The sequence below is a fragment of the Acromyrmex echinatior genome, chromosome 14 (assembly GCF_024713525.1).
Source record: "Acromyrmex echinatior isolate Ae372 chromosome 14, ASM2471352v2, whole genome shotgun sequence".
In the NCBI taxonomy this organism is placed as follows: domain Eukaryota; kingdom Metazoa; phylum Arthropoda; class Insecta; order Hymenoptera; family Formicidae; genus Acromyrmex; species Acromyrmex echinatior.
Genome location: NC_141865.1, coordinates 2,260,624 through 2,277,381, shown reverse-complemented (window position 1 = coordinate 2,277,381; position 16,758 = coordinate 2,260,624). Strand labels below are relative to the sequence as shown.

Sequence of the window (16,758 nt, the reverse complement as noted above, 5' to 3'; positions counted from 1 at the left end):
ATTAGCGAAACCTACAATGGGATTCACCTAAGAAACAAAGAACGTAAAATTAATAATTCGGATTTTTGGACAACTTATTATCCGCAGCTAACACGATAATGTTAATTGAAATTCGTAAGATTTCCGTGGAATTAATTATAAGCGATGATCCCTGAACAGCTTTCGCAAAGTCAACTTTCACAGAGTTGGTCACTTCTGCTTCTTCATTTAAATTTCATCAAAATTAATCCAGACTGCTGCATTACGATCTACTCGCGGTGGCAAGAGCTGACAGACCAACGGATGGGGAGGATAGGGATAAAGAGGAGGCAGACGAATGACCCGGAAGTTGTAAGAGGTAGCATCCGGGCATTGTCTTGCACCGGTAACAACGATGTTCCACAAGCTGCTAGCAACTTCGGTAATTATGTCGTGTTCGTGAGTTTAACTGGTCCCATCGCACGAAATTGCAATCTGACACCGGCCGTCGCCATGTCAGTTTCAATTAAGGATCTCTGTACTACTCTCTCGCTCTTCTGATTCTTAATAATTGCTGAGACAAAATTTCTAACGCGATCTCATCCTTAATGTGGCCACTATTTCGATGTATTATTGCAGTGAGTTAAGTGTCCGATTAAAGGACGTTCCAGAAAATCATTGGGAATTAAACTCTTTTCTGATAAGTTAAAAATAATCGCAGTTATAACATATCTTATTTCTTGAAAATAGTACGTTAGATTCTATATATCAAAGTATAGACTTATATTGGAAATGGAATAGCAAAATAAAAGAAATAAGTATAATAATAATAATATTTTCCATTTAATTTAATAAATATTTTTTATAGTCGTCAAAGTTATAATTTTATGCGATTAAAGTTAAATAAATTATAATGATAAAATAAATTATTATAATTTAATTAAATTTTATAATGATAAATTAAATGATAAAGTTAAAATAGTATAGAATTATTATTAAAATTATAATAATAAAATACTATTTCAATAATATAAAATGTTATTATAATAATAAAATTCTCTCTCAAATAGTATAATTAATTTAATAATTATAATAGAAATTTCTTCTGCAAATCGCATGTCGCAAATCTAATTATCGAGATTGATGTATTCAGAATCATTACATCTTTTTAATGTGGATATTCTAAATTTTTTTTAGTTTTGCGAGAAATTAGAGCAATAGAAAGAAATGAAAATACTTTTACAATCGAAACGTTCTTACAATCTAGCTCTTACGTTGATTTGTATGATATTTATATGATTTTTGTATGATTTTTATTTTGAATCAAAGTAAATTCGTAAGTATTTTCAGAAACAAAAGTACTGATATGCTTAGCAAAGTGTGAGAAATAAATTTATCTCATGATAACCTTAGCGATTAAGAGTTAACATCTTTTAAAGTTTATTAGGTTTATTGCCAACGATTTTCTCTTATCCTGTCCATACATTTTGACACGTTCGAGATGCGGTTACTTCCGGTCCCACTCGTATCGTCTAACAATAAGATAACTGTAATAATAAACCGTCAAACTATATTACAGCGTATCGGCATGATCGATATAATGATGCGCATTGTTTAATTATCAGAATAAATATATATAACATTTTTGTTGTAATTTAACTTGCACATAAAAAAAGCGTAAATAATTAATATCATTTTGTCATTTTGTAAAGTATAAATAACAAGATAAGGAAATGTATCTTTAAGAATATTTTATTATCTCTTTAAGTTTCTTTCTTTGGAATTTGCATCATATTTCCTTCGGGAACGAATTTTAGAGACAGAAGTCAAAAACTTGAATCTCCTTCGTCTTTTGTAAATTCAGGACAATTCGTTTCTTGATAGCGATCATATTAAAATCGAAAAATATGGTCTTTATAAATGGGGACGAAATTTGATAATTCGAACAGCTCAAATAGGACAAATAAATCAAAGTTTCAGGTGAGGAAGATAGAACTCATAATTAAATTAATATGTTGTATATACTTATATTTCATATAATAAAAAATATATTAATGTATATATATATATATATATATATATATACATAAATTTGTATTTTTTAAATAACAATGTGTGTAAATATTAGGTGTTGGAATTAATTCGTAGCGTTTTTTAATGAAAGAATGTTATTTATTTCACATGAGCATTAAAAAATACATTAATGAAAGTACTTCCCATCACTTGTAAAACGCTACGAATTAATTCCAACACCTAATAATATGTAAATAAACTTAAATCAATATTCATGTGTATATATTTATATAATAAAAAAAATATATATATATTATATAATATATAAATATATATATAATACACATATGTTAACGTTTTAATTTTCCGAAAGATTGTGAAAGCGTGAAGATAATACTTCCATAACAATCACATAGAATGGTAATAATATTTATTTCTTTGATTATAAATTTCTGAACGTACATACATATAATGAATATAGAACAGCGTACATGTAGTGTCAGCAGTACATAAAGCGATAAACAAAATCTACACGGTTCTATCCCCTACTTGCTGCGGGTTGCATAATAATGCGTCAGATAATGCAATAGTAGCCGACTGGTTTGGAGGCTTTTAGCGGAATCTACGCAAACCACGGAATCCTATTAGATCCCATCATCTATATATAGCCTAAAATGTTATTTGCTTATGCATTACTGCAAAATCGATTATTGCAAAAGTATACGATAGCAAGGAGAAGGTTCTAATTGGGAAGATCAGAAAATACTCGAATTTTATCGTAGAAATTATTACTGTAAATGTCTAATTATGCACAAATATTCGTTATCTAAAACATATTAAAAAATATTATTTTCTATTAATTGTTATTCATTTAATATTGTAACCTGTTTTCTTTGTATCAGTCTTCATATTATAGGAAAGAAACAGATCATTATAATGTATTAATAAGGAAATATTAATTCAATATTTATTTCGCATAAAAATATTATTTATATTGGATTGGCAAGAAAGTAATTGCGTTTTTTTAAAAGACATCTATCAGTAAAAATCGCAATTACTTTCTTACCAACCAATATAAATATATTTTGAGTAAAGTTTCAGATTTAAGAATCTCTTTTTTAAATTGCATACGATAATTTTTAATGGAGTTATGAGCAATTAAAGTTAAAATGATCCTTTTATTTAATCCGCGATAACTCAGTAATCAGTAAAAATTGTAGGAATATTAAAGAAAAACGATTTTGTAGAGAAAGTATCAAGCTTTCACGATAGGTAATCGAAAATTTTCTCAAATTTGTTTTGATACGTTACACAAAGTGAGAAGAAAATTTTCTGTCTTTTTCAGCTCGTAGTTTTTGGTATGTAAAAATTACCAAACTCATATAAACTTAAAAAATGTGGTAAGCTTTTAAAAGTAGAGATTTCGAGCTTTAAAACCCTTTTTTTAAATTTAAATTTCATTCATTATTGACGAAGATATTGTATTGTATATACAACTTTGAGCTAAAAAAACGAAATTATCCTTGCCAACCCAATAGAAATAAAGTTATCAAGTAAATAATTTAACAGTCAACATATTCTTCACTGACACCTTTGTTAATGATTATTGGTTTTTAGTAACAAATTTAATACGCTTGTATTAATTTGTATTTTTGCATGAAAGTGTTCAATAAACGAAAATGCGTAAAAATAATTTTACAGTATTGAGAAATAAATGTTCTAATTTGATAAGCAGGTAAAACCTGCCTTCGATAGGAAATGAACCTTCAATTTGCACAAGAATGATATCCTTTCTAATCATATACTGTACACCTGTGTAACTCTGTAGCGTTTGCTACGAAACGAGTTGCGTAAGAATCTCTATTAGCCTTCACATTTATCTTATCCTTGTCTCTTGTCTTCTTACATCGTCCCCGTTCCATGCTATTCTCTTTTTTCTGTTCTTCATTTCTCTTTATGTTCTCTCATGTTTTTTCCTTTTCTTCTTATCTTGACTTCTCTCTTCTCTACTTTTTTTCTTATTTTCGATCTAGCTTTGTGTGTATACTTTTCTTGCTCTTCATTCTTTTTCTTTTCTCTATGCTCTTTCTATATCTTCCTTCTTTTAAATCTATTTATAAGTATTCGTTCACTGAGTCTCTTTGTTGTGAAGGCTCTCCTTCAATTTGTTGCACTCTCATTGCACTGTCGTTTGAATTTCTCAAACTTATTTGATAGGATTAATGTTGTCATGAATTTATAACATGCTCATTGTTGAAAATTTTCATAAACAAAAGTTTACTTTATCGTTAAATTTCTTCATCATTATATATATAAAATATAACATTTTACACTCCTATATATTTGAAAGAGCAAAAATATAAGAAAACTTAAATTACGTTTTGATAATACAATAATTATTTCATTCGTAAGAATTTTGCCTGATAATTGTCTTAATAAAAATTCTTTTTAAATTTTTAAACCCTTTGACGCCTAAATTTCTTTAATATATTAATCTCTTTTCTTGTTTATTTCCTCGAAAAAATTGATGAAACGATCTAGTTCTGTCCCAACAACTTGCAGACAACGGATCGCAATTCCACTCAGTGTGTTGACACAGTATTTCTAGAAATAATGTCACCTAATTCATGGCTTTACATAGTTCAAATCACCTTGGATCTCTTTCACCAACTTCAATTATTAACGCTAATCGTTGACTCAATCATCGGATCAACGTGAGGACTAAATACAGTTTGTCTCAAAAGAGGAAGAGAAAAGAAATGTTCTAATACATTAAATTGTTAAAATTGTTGTTTAAACTATTGTTGGCACTTCTGCGAATTGTAATCATCGATTAATTTAATCAGAAATTGATGAAAGAGGACCTTGGTGAGACCGCTTTTATCAACACGAATTAATATAATTAGTTGATCAATGCCTGTTTTTATCAATGTAAATTAACTTTTTTCTTGGTCAACTTATTCTTCGTCTTTTTCTAATTCTTAGAAAAAGGTAAAAAGTCGAGGCTTTATTCCTGCACTAAACTGCACTGGAACTTTTTTCTCTTTAGATAAATATTAAACATACTATTTTAATTTCCAGGAAATAAATTCCAGGATATCAATTATATAATTTTTTTCTCTAAAGTGAAAACGTGAAAAGTGAAAATTGTTATGTATGTATATATACATACACATACGAAAAATTTTCACTTTTCTCGTTTTTGCTCTAAGAAAAAAGTTACATGATGGATTCGCTAAAGTGTATATATTCTATAGCTCAACTATAAAAAACAGACCTTATATTTAATATATCAAGAGATAGTGTCCATTGTTGCTCAAGTCTCAAGAATAGTTTTAAGCTATTAGGCCTATTTGCGTTGTTTAAAATCCCCACAAATGTTTGTACTAAATTGAGATTTATGAGAAATAGATACTCGGGCATTGAAGAGAGAGAAAGCAAGAGAAAGATGCTAAGTGCAGAAAGTGCAAGTAACACGAACCTACTTAAGATGTCATAGGAATCAATCAGAGTCGCATTAGCATCATAAGACATTGCTTGAGACGATTTTGAAATTAAGAACGGACTAAATATCGATCAAAATGTTTTGCACTCTCACCATACAGATCTTCAAAGTCAATTTCAGATCTGCTAGGAATATTAACATAAAAGAGATAAATAAAAATTATTTTTTTCAAAATTAATAAATTATTGTACTAAAAACATTTTTTAATAAAATAAATAAAAATAGCTCAATTGCGCCTGTTATGCTTATTGGTTTATGCTCAGTAGCCTCCCTCCCAAAAAAAAACGTAAATTTCAAATTTTATCGTAAAATAATCTGGATATCTTTATCATGTAACTTTTTCCCTAAAGCAGAAATGTAAAAAGTGAAAATGTTTTGTATTTATGTATATATGTATGTACATACGTACATACATAAAAATTTTTACTTTTCATATATTCGTCTTAGGGAAAAAGTTACATCGATACTCTGAAGTAACCCAATTGACGAAGAATCACTTATACTGGCAACACTGATTCCGCTCATAACGTTCCGTTGGTAACTTGTGGTAACCGATTCTTACTCCCATTTCTAGCGGGACTTGTTGACGCCCAACAGCTGACGATTACCGCCACGTGCAACACGACGCGACGCGATGCGACGCATGCGTCCGATCAGTACACGCCGCGTCTTTGTTGACGGAGCACCTGTTATAGCTCATTGTAAGATGTTTATAAAGATTGTTTGAGCTTTACATTCGAACTTCACATTTCCTCTTGTTTTGGTAATTAATAGTAGAAAAATAATGAATGATGAATTATGTTGAAAGCGTTGCGATAATTCGCGTGTGTAATTAAATTTACGGAAGCAGTGCGAAAAGTATAAGTAAAAAGGGCAAGTTGTTTTTATTAATAATTATTTTATCGAAAAATTTTATATTGAGATAGTATTGAAATATATTATATACTTTTCTCTTTATTTGAATGATGAGATAATATTTTGATTTAATTAAAGAAAATACGGTATATTACTTTACATATGATAAATGTTCTCGTGCATTCCTTCAGTAGCTTCTTGGAACATGGTTAATGTACTAAGTGACACGAAAATGTAATAAACAGTGCACGTGTAGTTGAATGTGTTATTTTGTGAATACAAAACGGTGAAACGTTGTATAAGATAAATTCTAACGTAATCTAAATCAATATTGAACTGAAGTTATGTCTCTTATCAATAATATGATACGATATATTATCATTTGATATGATAAAGCTATAGTTAAATACAACCTTTTTCGCGCGTATATAATAATATGGATTCTAGATTTCACGTGAAACTATGGGGAAATCGCTCCATCTTTTTAAATCATATCTCTTTGTTTATAAAATTATATTTATATCTATATTTATAAAACTTATTCATCAATTAATTAATTAATTAATTATGAATAAATTTATATAAATTATGATAATTTAATAATTTTTATTTTAGAGAGAGTATAAATATATAACGGGTCTGTGAATTATAAATTCGTATTTATAAAGAGTAATAACAAAATTTGTGTTTTGTAATATATATGTATTTGTTATATTTATGCATTATGTGTTTGTGTGTTTTTTCTGCAATATACACTTCTAATATCACACAAATATAGTTAAACTCACGGTTACAATGACATCTGACATTGAAATGCTTTACGTCAGTTCATCTACCAACTTACGCTTGTAATTAGAGAACGTGCATTGCAACTTGCTGACGTCATTTTTACCTTCATCATGTAAGTACTAGGAAAACATTAAAATACTGTGCATGGATTACTTACATAAGAAAATTTATATTTTGCAATATACAGCATGATTTTAACATATTTCGTCACCAGCAAGTAGAATCGGACTGAGTCGAAAAGTCATTTACCATTTTGCAGTTTACGCAATAGTTAACGAGATATTAATTACTAAAAATTGTCAAATATTGATCTTGAATAATTTTTTACTCTAATACTATCAACTTTATAGAAAAACTGCAAAAGACAATAATCATTTATTTTTTTCTCATAGAAAAAGTTTTTTCAGAATTTTTAGTACTTTCATCAACTTTTTAGTACTGCATTTTCTTACTTTTACCAACATGAGAAATATTAAAAAATTCTGACAAAATTCTCAGAACTTTATGAGAAAAAAATTAATGATTTTTGTCTCTTGCAGCTTTTCTATAAAGTTGATAGTATTTGAGTAAAAAATTATTCAAGACCAATATTTGGCAATTTTTAATAAGTAATATCTTGTTATATTGCAAAATTGCGAAAATTGCAAAAAAAAGGACTTTTCGATTCACTCTACTTGCTCATGATGGATAACGAAATATATTAAATTCATCCTGTATATGCATACGCACAAGAAATCCTATTTTATAAAAATCACATTTAATTAAAAAGAAAAATGAATGGAGAAATAACTTATTATTAGACCGAAGTTAGGAAGAAAATTTAATGTAAATATTGATTAAAATTCTTATGTAGTTTTAAATTATTTTTTATGTAGCAAAGTTAATGCCCGATTTTAATGAAAATTATACAATATTTTTTATTTAATATAATTCTGCTAGCCATTTTACATAATATTAAAAGTATTAAAATAATGTTATCAAAATTACAAAGAATTAAACAAGAATTATACAAGAAAAAATAGATTTCCAATATAAGTTGATGCAAGTATTAGTGAGTAAAAATAATAGAAATTAAAAAAAATGAAAATATCAATATTCAATACGCAAACATATTATGTAGGTTTTTACCTATTCGATCTCTTATACTTTTCTTTTTTTTTTCCATATGTGATTAAAAATCTAGATTATAATTGTTAATAGTTTATATAATAATTTATGACTTTTTAGGTTTATATACATTTATACTTAACTTATTCGAACAATTTTTTTTCTAACTTTCAGTTTGAACTTGTATTTTTTACCTGATCACAAACTTTTTAACTTTGCCCACTGCTACTTGAACGATTTTTGTTCGAACTTTTAACTTGTGGAAAGAAACTCACATTATCTTATTCCTTATTACAAGTTTCTGTAATACACTCAAAACAAGGCTCGAAACATTTGCATATATTGTATATTGATATTGTGTATTTACATTGCGCCATATGCATACAGAATCCTCACATTCAAGAATACATGCGTATATCAGGAAATATGATAATATTTCGGCGCTAAACACACATAGCGACGAGATCGGCCGTATATCTTTTCACAAGTCGATGAATTATTTTGGATTAGGATTATAATCTCAATTACGGCTAAACCGATCAAGTTCTAACCATAAGCATAGTATTATATAAGAATATGAGATATTTTATTGTGCATAACAGCGGCAGACTAAATCAGAACAACCAATCAAATGCTTGCCTCAAAGTTAGTAGAATGCACATGGTAACAATCTCAGAGGTCTGTTTCGCGTTGCTTGCATTTTTTATATTGAGCGTCTTTGCTTTTTCTCTTTTTAACGCTCAAATATATATCTATCTCATTTTAAGTTCAAAAATGTTTGGGGGTTTCAAGCAACGCGAACAGACCTCAGGTTCCTTTTACAATTTGGGGTAACGTTTTAATTGGTCAAAGAGCAGCCATCATGTTCAAGATGACTGCATGTCCTTGAGAATGGAATACCTTATATTCTTATACCATAAGTTTGATGAAAACTTATTTAGTATTTGAGAGTTATTTGTGTCAGTCGATGTCAGTGTTTTCGTTTGATGAAAATCTGTGTTCTCCGAGCTTAACTTTGAACCTAGGAAATAGGAAAAAGTCGTTGAGGATCAGATCTGAATGCAGTGGGTAGTTAATTAACCATAATTCGTAAATTTTTGTTATGGATAATATTTTGTTATCGTCGATATTCGATTTTTTTCCATTTTTACAAAAACAATTACATTGACTGGCACAAATGACTGTCAAGCAACAACTGAGCGTCCACAATGGTTACAATTTTCGCAGGTATCTTTCAAAACATGTACAATTGTAGTACCAGAATGGTTCAGAGAAAATCAAGGGAAAGTGGAGCAGATAGTGTTTCTCTTTTCTGATTGGTTCGGCCATTTATAGCTCAACTTCCGCAAATGTGCATGTGTGCATGTACGTATATATACATACACATACTAGTGTGACAATATTAGTGTGTGCAGCAACATATGTTCCATCACGCTTCTGCCATATCTCCTACTCATTCGAACGAATGGCGGCTTCCGGCTGAATTCTCTTCACTCTCCCTTGAATCTTTCTAGAATGGTTTTGACGAGTAATGCCATCTTCATGTTGGAGCATAAAACTTTTCACAAAACGTATATATAAATTCACACAGAATTATACAAGATCATTTAAAATTCAGAGAGACCGTTAAAGGCATTTATTTCCTGTTGGTTGTGTTTTCATATGTAATTCTATGAGATTTAATATTGTTTACTTTTCTTCGTTGACTATCGGACAGAAACTCTTTTTGAATTTATTTCGAATAGATTACGCTAATTTATAAAAAACTTAAGAAGATGGATATTTTTCAAATTCAAATCACTTGTGCTAACTAAGCAATTTTTTGCATTTTGAATTTGATATATTATCTATTTTTAATTTTTGAATTTTTACTTTGTCACCAGTGATTCTAAAAACCCTCAAGTATCCGATTGTAAGTAACTGAGTCTATTTTTGTATGTTCAGTGCATTATGTTGCACTAATCAAAATTAATTGCAGTAATCAAAATTTGATTCCATATTCAATTAACGATTCGATAAATCCTTTGTATACCAAGTTTCAGAGAATTTGTGTAAAACAAAAAAACGTATGCTTCAAAGCATTAATAGTTTTATATATAAAATGATTATAACATAAAGGTGTCTCCAGACGTATGGCCAACGTATATGCCAACTTCGCACATATTTGCTAAATATTGATCGTTCAATATGGATAATTACGTATGCCGTATATATGTGTATATTTGCTCATGTTAGTATACGTTAGCCATATCTGGAGGCACCTTGAATTGATTGAAAAGAGCATAAAAGAGGATATGATAATTTAAAAAAGTTTATAATTTGTAATAGTTACGTTTTATAAAGTAACTGCATATACTTTTCTTTATATTGATTGTACTATTCTTATTATTTTGTGCATACAAATATTAAGGAAGTTAAGGAAATTAAAAAATGTTTTGCGAGATATTCGTATTTTATGTTAAAATAAATCAGAATATATGAAATATTTCGTAAATTATTAGTTTTTTAATTACCTTAATACTCTATTATTTTTAGAATGACAAGAGGGATCGTATTATGTAAGAAAAATTGTATGATTCATTCATAACACTGATGACGTTAATTTTTAAGAAATACACAGCATAACAAATTTATTGTAGGCATATTTTCCCTTTAAAAATACGAAATTTTGTTTGAGCAATCTTTTTATTTTGTTTAAGTTCTTTGCGATTTTTAAAACGAGAATTTTCCTTGTGCATATGTATATAAAATATTAATAAAGCACGTGGATGAAATTTTTTTGTTATAATATTGATAATAATGATATATGACATATCACTATCAAAAGATGTTATTTTAAAAAAGTGGAAAAAATACTTTGTTTTTTTAGATTTTTCCATAATATTTTTTTATTATTTTATAATAGCTTTCAATTTTACAATGCAAAATCTATTTTCTAAAATCACTCATTTAATCGATTAAACTAAACTTCAAAATATTAAAAATAAATAGAAAGCGCTATGCGTTTACAAAATATGAACTGCAAGTAAAAATATAAAACGCTATCATCGAAACTTATCGGTCAGATAGAGAAAGAAATATAGCCAATTCTGTGTGAATGAAATTATTTGTTTGCGTATAAATTTTTTATAAATCCTGGTCTATTCCAGATGTCGCCATTATCCTTGCCTTAATAAAATTGTAGACATAATGTAAATAGCTGAAACGAGTTCTATGCCAGCAATGCTTTCATAGGAAAAGCAAGTTAAACCAAGATAAAATCTTATTTTTAAAGATTATTGTTCAAATCTTGAATACCCTTTCATATTTTTCATTTTCTTTTATAGCGAAAGATTGATATGATTCTCAAATATCTTCTTTTCATTTAAGTATTCCGTCGCGCTTCATTTATATTATACATTTTATATTACATCTTATATCTTAATATTATATTTTATACAATCGGAACGACAAATTATTATTTTTGAACTGCTTTAAGTGCTCGTTTTCATAATCTCGACACTTATTGATTTTAGCTTCAAAACGTATGCGAAGGGCGGGATGAAAAGGAAGGCGAGGGATAAAGATTGGTGGCTCTAATTGGATTAAAATTTCATCGAAGAAGAACGGATGCATCGTTTTGTGGTGGATCTTTCATGACACGACATTGAGCCATGTTTTTTTCGACATAATGATTCTTAAACGTCACGAAACTGTAGAGAGTGATGGAAGGAATGATAGATTGAATTTCCCAAATGAAATTTTTTGCGCAAATAAACGACGAAATAACATGTGTCAGGAATTAAATGCGATTAAACTCACTAAAATTATAAATAAAATGATTAACACACTCATGAAATGACCTAATTAGAATGAATAATTCTCTCAAATATGTTCAATGAATAATTCAAACAATTCTCACGTAATATTGAAGGTTATCTAAAAAAAATAATGGCACGGGAATAAATCAACGAATAAATTGCGAAAGATTCACATGAAGTGCTTGGTTTCACAGAAAATTATCATAAAACCGGTGCGAAATTCACGAAAGGTTCTCTTAAAATCTAACTTTAATTAGCAAAAAATTTGTAGAAGCTTGATAGGTAATTTCAAACAAAGATTTGCAGCGTACAATTGATGATTGAGCCTTTCAAAAATTTGCATAAAGCCGAAATATAATTTGAAAAAAACTTGTGCAATCTACAACGAAAGATTTGAAAGGTAAAATCGCACAATTTACAAAGTTTGAAACATCCACGAACAAATTACTCCCTTATTTAAAAAATGACATAACTCAAAGAAATTTTCTCGAAAAAAAAATCTATTTTAAAAATCTAAGTCAATTGGATTTGAGAAAATTATTGCTTGATTAAATAATATTGGCATAAAGGATACTTATGTTCTTAATATGATCAAATATAATTTTTGTTATTTTCGTTTTAAAATTCTTAAAGGATTATTCTTTTTGAGTTAGACGATTTTGACAATTTTTTATAAAAATTTTAATTAGTTTATGATTGACACCGTAATTAATATTACTTAACTCATTCATGATAATAATTTGACAATTACCTTTTTTGTGTTATGTCATTTTTTAGAATAAGAGAGCGAAATTTTATAAGATATTTCAGTAGATCTTTTCTAATTTTCTAAAAGATTTAAATTGATGTGAAAGGAGAATAATGCGAACATTTGGAAAATCGATGGAACATTGGCGTAAATCTCAAACCGAGATGGTTACGGTAGGAAGAACCAGAAGTCGAAGCGAAATAGGTGATTCCCGTGAGAAACTCGGAGAGTGTCCGGTGGCTAATTATCGAATACCATTTGTGCAAAACTATGCGAGCGACGCATGGTATTCTACGGAATACAACCGCGAGTCTCACCACGGAAATCGTGTTCTCGCGTGATTGCGGTCCAGATTAGTCCAGATTGCGATCGATCGATTCGATTCTCTGCGAGTCAAGTCTACGTCAATATATATATATATATACGAAAGAAATTTATTTTTATTAATTCACTTTATTTCCTTCCTCTCTTTTCTTCTTTTGTGTTTTTTTATCTGCCTTTTCTTTTTTCTTTTGCTAAAATCTAATTATATTAAGTTAATATGTATCTAATAACATAAAATTATTCTAATTATATCTTATTATATCTTATTATTTATATATATATATATATTATTTTATTATTTTTTAAATCGTTCTTCTTATATTTATTAAGTTTTGCATTAAATATTATTGAAGGTGAATTAATGTTCAAGCATTTATATCAAATTATGTATCTAGGGTAACTGGAGGCAATATGCCACACTTAAGAGAAATTAGATTTTTGTATAATTATTTATACAATTTAAAGTATTTTTACATACTGACTTTCTTTCATCCTTTATGTATTATTTGTATATAGTAGCAAATAAATATTTTTTACTATTAGAAATATAAAGAAATACGAAAGTGTTGAAAAGTACGTAATATGTCACCATGTGAGTAATATGCCACTAAGCATGGAATAATGTCACATACAAATGGTAATTATGACATTTTATTTATTACAAAAAAACTCAAAAAATATAATTAAAATTTAGAATTAGAATTAACATAATGCATGAAATAAACAATGTACTGAACTGAAATATTTCTATATTTTAACCTATATTAATAGAGCTATATTAATAAGTCAGCTAAATATTATATAACGCTTGAATACTTGCATAAAATACTATAAAAGTTATCAGAAGCACGTTTTTATATACTACGCTGTCATATTTACCATAAAAATAATATTGTTGCTAGGAAATTGATAATACTTATGCATCACGTCAAGTACACAATTGTAAACAATTCTATGGCACTAACAAAAGCGCTAAATTGGTAATTCTGTTAAATAAAACGAATGGCATATTCCCTCTATTGACATAATATTACCCTATATATTGAACTTACATTTGTATTTAAGATTTTTGGGGGGGAGGGGGGAAGACGCTACACTTAAGTTTTTATTCTTGAATAACTTCTTAATGTTATTGAATTAACGAGTGAAAAAATATTATTTATATTCTAGCAACTTTTCTTTAGTTATACAAATCAATGAATTAAACTTTTGATATTCCGTATTATTAGAAAAAATTGATATGTCATATCCTGCGAAAGTCATCTTCTCTCTATATATACGGGTAAAATGCCACCTTTTATGGGAAAGGATGTCACAAACAACTAAATAATGTGATACAATATAAATTTGCATATTTTATTTATTTATAGTAATCAAGAGTTTAAGCTATAAGAACACATAAAGATATGATAAAATATAAAATGACGAAATATGAAAGAGAGTAATTTAGGAAGTAAGTTGGACATGCTTTTATTCGCTTAAACAGCATTTCATTAACTTAAAATATTTCAAATTATATAAAGCATCCAAAATTTTAATTCACAAAATCGTTTTAATGACGGTTTCAAGCAGGAAAAATTGTGTTTTATATTTATTGTCATCTTAGTGTAAGAAGAATATTCAATTGCAACTTTTACGCATATAAGAATATTACAAATTATAATCTATATCATCCACATGATCTCCAGGGAACATTGATTAAAACCGTATATATCATTTGCCCGGTTTTACAGTAAGCATCGAAATACAGACCTTAGCTATTAGCATAATATTAAAAAAATAAAAAAAATTTACAAAGAGCATGGTTCATGACTATTTCATATAATCTTTACCAATCGACTTTGGCATAAACATGTTTATCTCTGCCGATAACTGCGCAACAGTTTACCACACGCTTTTGCATAGTTATTACGACCAACGTATGTTCCATAACAAAATTATAAACCAAGTAGCGTCTTTCCCTTTGTAACATCTTCCCTCGAATTACCTTATATTAAATTGTTTGATAAATAATCACATTCGCATAAAATAAAAAATAAAAACTCTAAAATAAATTCCGTTGAAACATAAAAACACGCAAATCAATATTATATTAAATTTTCTTAAAAGCCATATTTTAGATGTATGTGCACGTAGAAAAAGTTTTTAAATAAAATTTCATAAAGAATTTCAGACCGCAATTGCCACGGTATTTTTTTTCTTTACGTTGCTTTTATTTTGCGGCAAGAAAAATAAGGAAAGACGAAGTGGAGCAGGAGACTTAATCCTGTCTCGAAATATCTTTTGTATCCTGCCCTTTCCGGAATCTTAATGGATCGAGGGTAGTTTTATGTCATGGCCGAGAGCTGTTTTTCGAGAATACGCTCTCCTCCGCTCTTGTTTACGACGGTTTTCCGCGCTCCTCGACGATAGCCACAAATTCGAAAGTTTTATGAGCAATTTCGATCGTCGAGAAAGTCCAAAAATATTCGTTAAGGGATTAGTTGTGTACCAAACATTTTCAGGAAATTTTAGTTTAATGAAATTTATGAATTGCATTTAACAATATTTAAATGAAATAATTTTATTTATTATGAAGAAGTAATAATTTGTATTATAAAAGGTTACAACTTATAATGAGTAATAAGTTTTTCTAAAAGGTATCTCTCTACTATTTTTTAAAAAGAACTCCGAGCTTATAAAGTTACTTTAATATAATACTAAAAAGAAGATAGAGAATATTGCGAGATAGAGAGCTTGCTTTTAAGTAATTATCGTATTACGTATTATATTGTATCAAAAGTCAATAAATAATTACATAATTACATAATTACATAATGTTTTATTAAATTAAATAAAAAAATATTAAATTTAATAACTTTTAGTGACCAACAATCTTTATATAAAATTGTCGTTTAATAATATAATAAATATATTAGCATTTCGATCTTTGTTATGTCTACACTCTTGGAAATCAATTTTGGAATCGATTGAAGAGACGAAAATAAGTAAGAAGAGGGTATAGTATATAAAATATTTTTCTCAAGAATGCATACTTTTCAAGATATTCAGCCGGCCGGGAACTTTTGGCGGGCACTGTATACGTACATATATTTAGAGAATCGTAAGTGAATATAAATGTATATGTACGTGTGAGTGTGCGTGTGCGTGCGTGGGTGTGAAATATGTGTGCGAACGAAGAGGCGATGATTTTATTAATCAATTTCGTCAAGTGTAGCAAAAGTGAGGGGAAAGAAGTTGTAGAAAAATTCTACAGGGACGAAATAAGTAAGAGATATGAACATTAGGAAACTATCCTGAAATAGCAGTTCGGATTTCCTCTGGATCGATAGTTTGGACCAATCGTGAAAACTTCCTCAGGAAGAGGTGTTGAGCGCGGGAAGTGTCTGTTCTGCCGATTCCGTCGATTTCGAGAATATTACTTAAATTAATGAATTATTCGCTCTTTAGCGAATCAGTTTAATTTCAGAGACAAATAGATAACAATCCATGAGATTTACAACTTTCTGCTGTCGATATGTTTACATCAGATCGGTCGGAAACCAAAGAGATGGTGATGTTTATCATTCGATTAAAAAGGTCGCGCACAGTCTCTAAGATTTCGTGATTACTTTAAGAGTTGAATGAGTTACAAGTCGAACTATCAGATCAGTAGGAGC

The 16,758-nt window shown here is 28.5% G+C and overlaps 1 protein-coding gene and 1 long non-coding RNA gene across 6 annotated transcripts in view; both read left to right on the top strand.

The window, feature by feature from the left end:
- The window catches only part of rho-5 (rhomboid-5), a 188,759-nt gene that overhangs the window by 82,295 nt on the left and 89,706 nt on the right, over window positions 1-16,758 (top strand). The window lies entirely within an intron of this gene.
- The window catches only part of LOC147907332 (uncharacterized), a 41,697-nt gene continuing 27,283 nt past the window's right edge, over window positions 2,345-16,758 (top strand). The window contains exons 1-2 of the long non-coding RNA XR_015547397.1: window positions 2,345-7,232; window positions 9,455-16,758. The exon at window positions 9,455-16,758 is cut by the window's right edge and continues 27,283 nt beyond it. This is a non-coding gene — a long non-coding RNA (uncharacterized LOC147907332). The remainder of the gene's footprint in view (window positions 7,233-9,454) is intronic.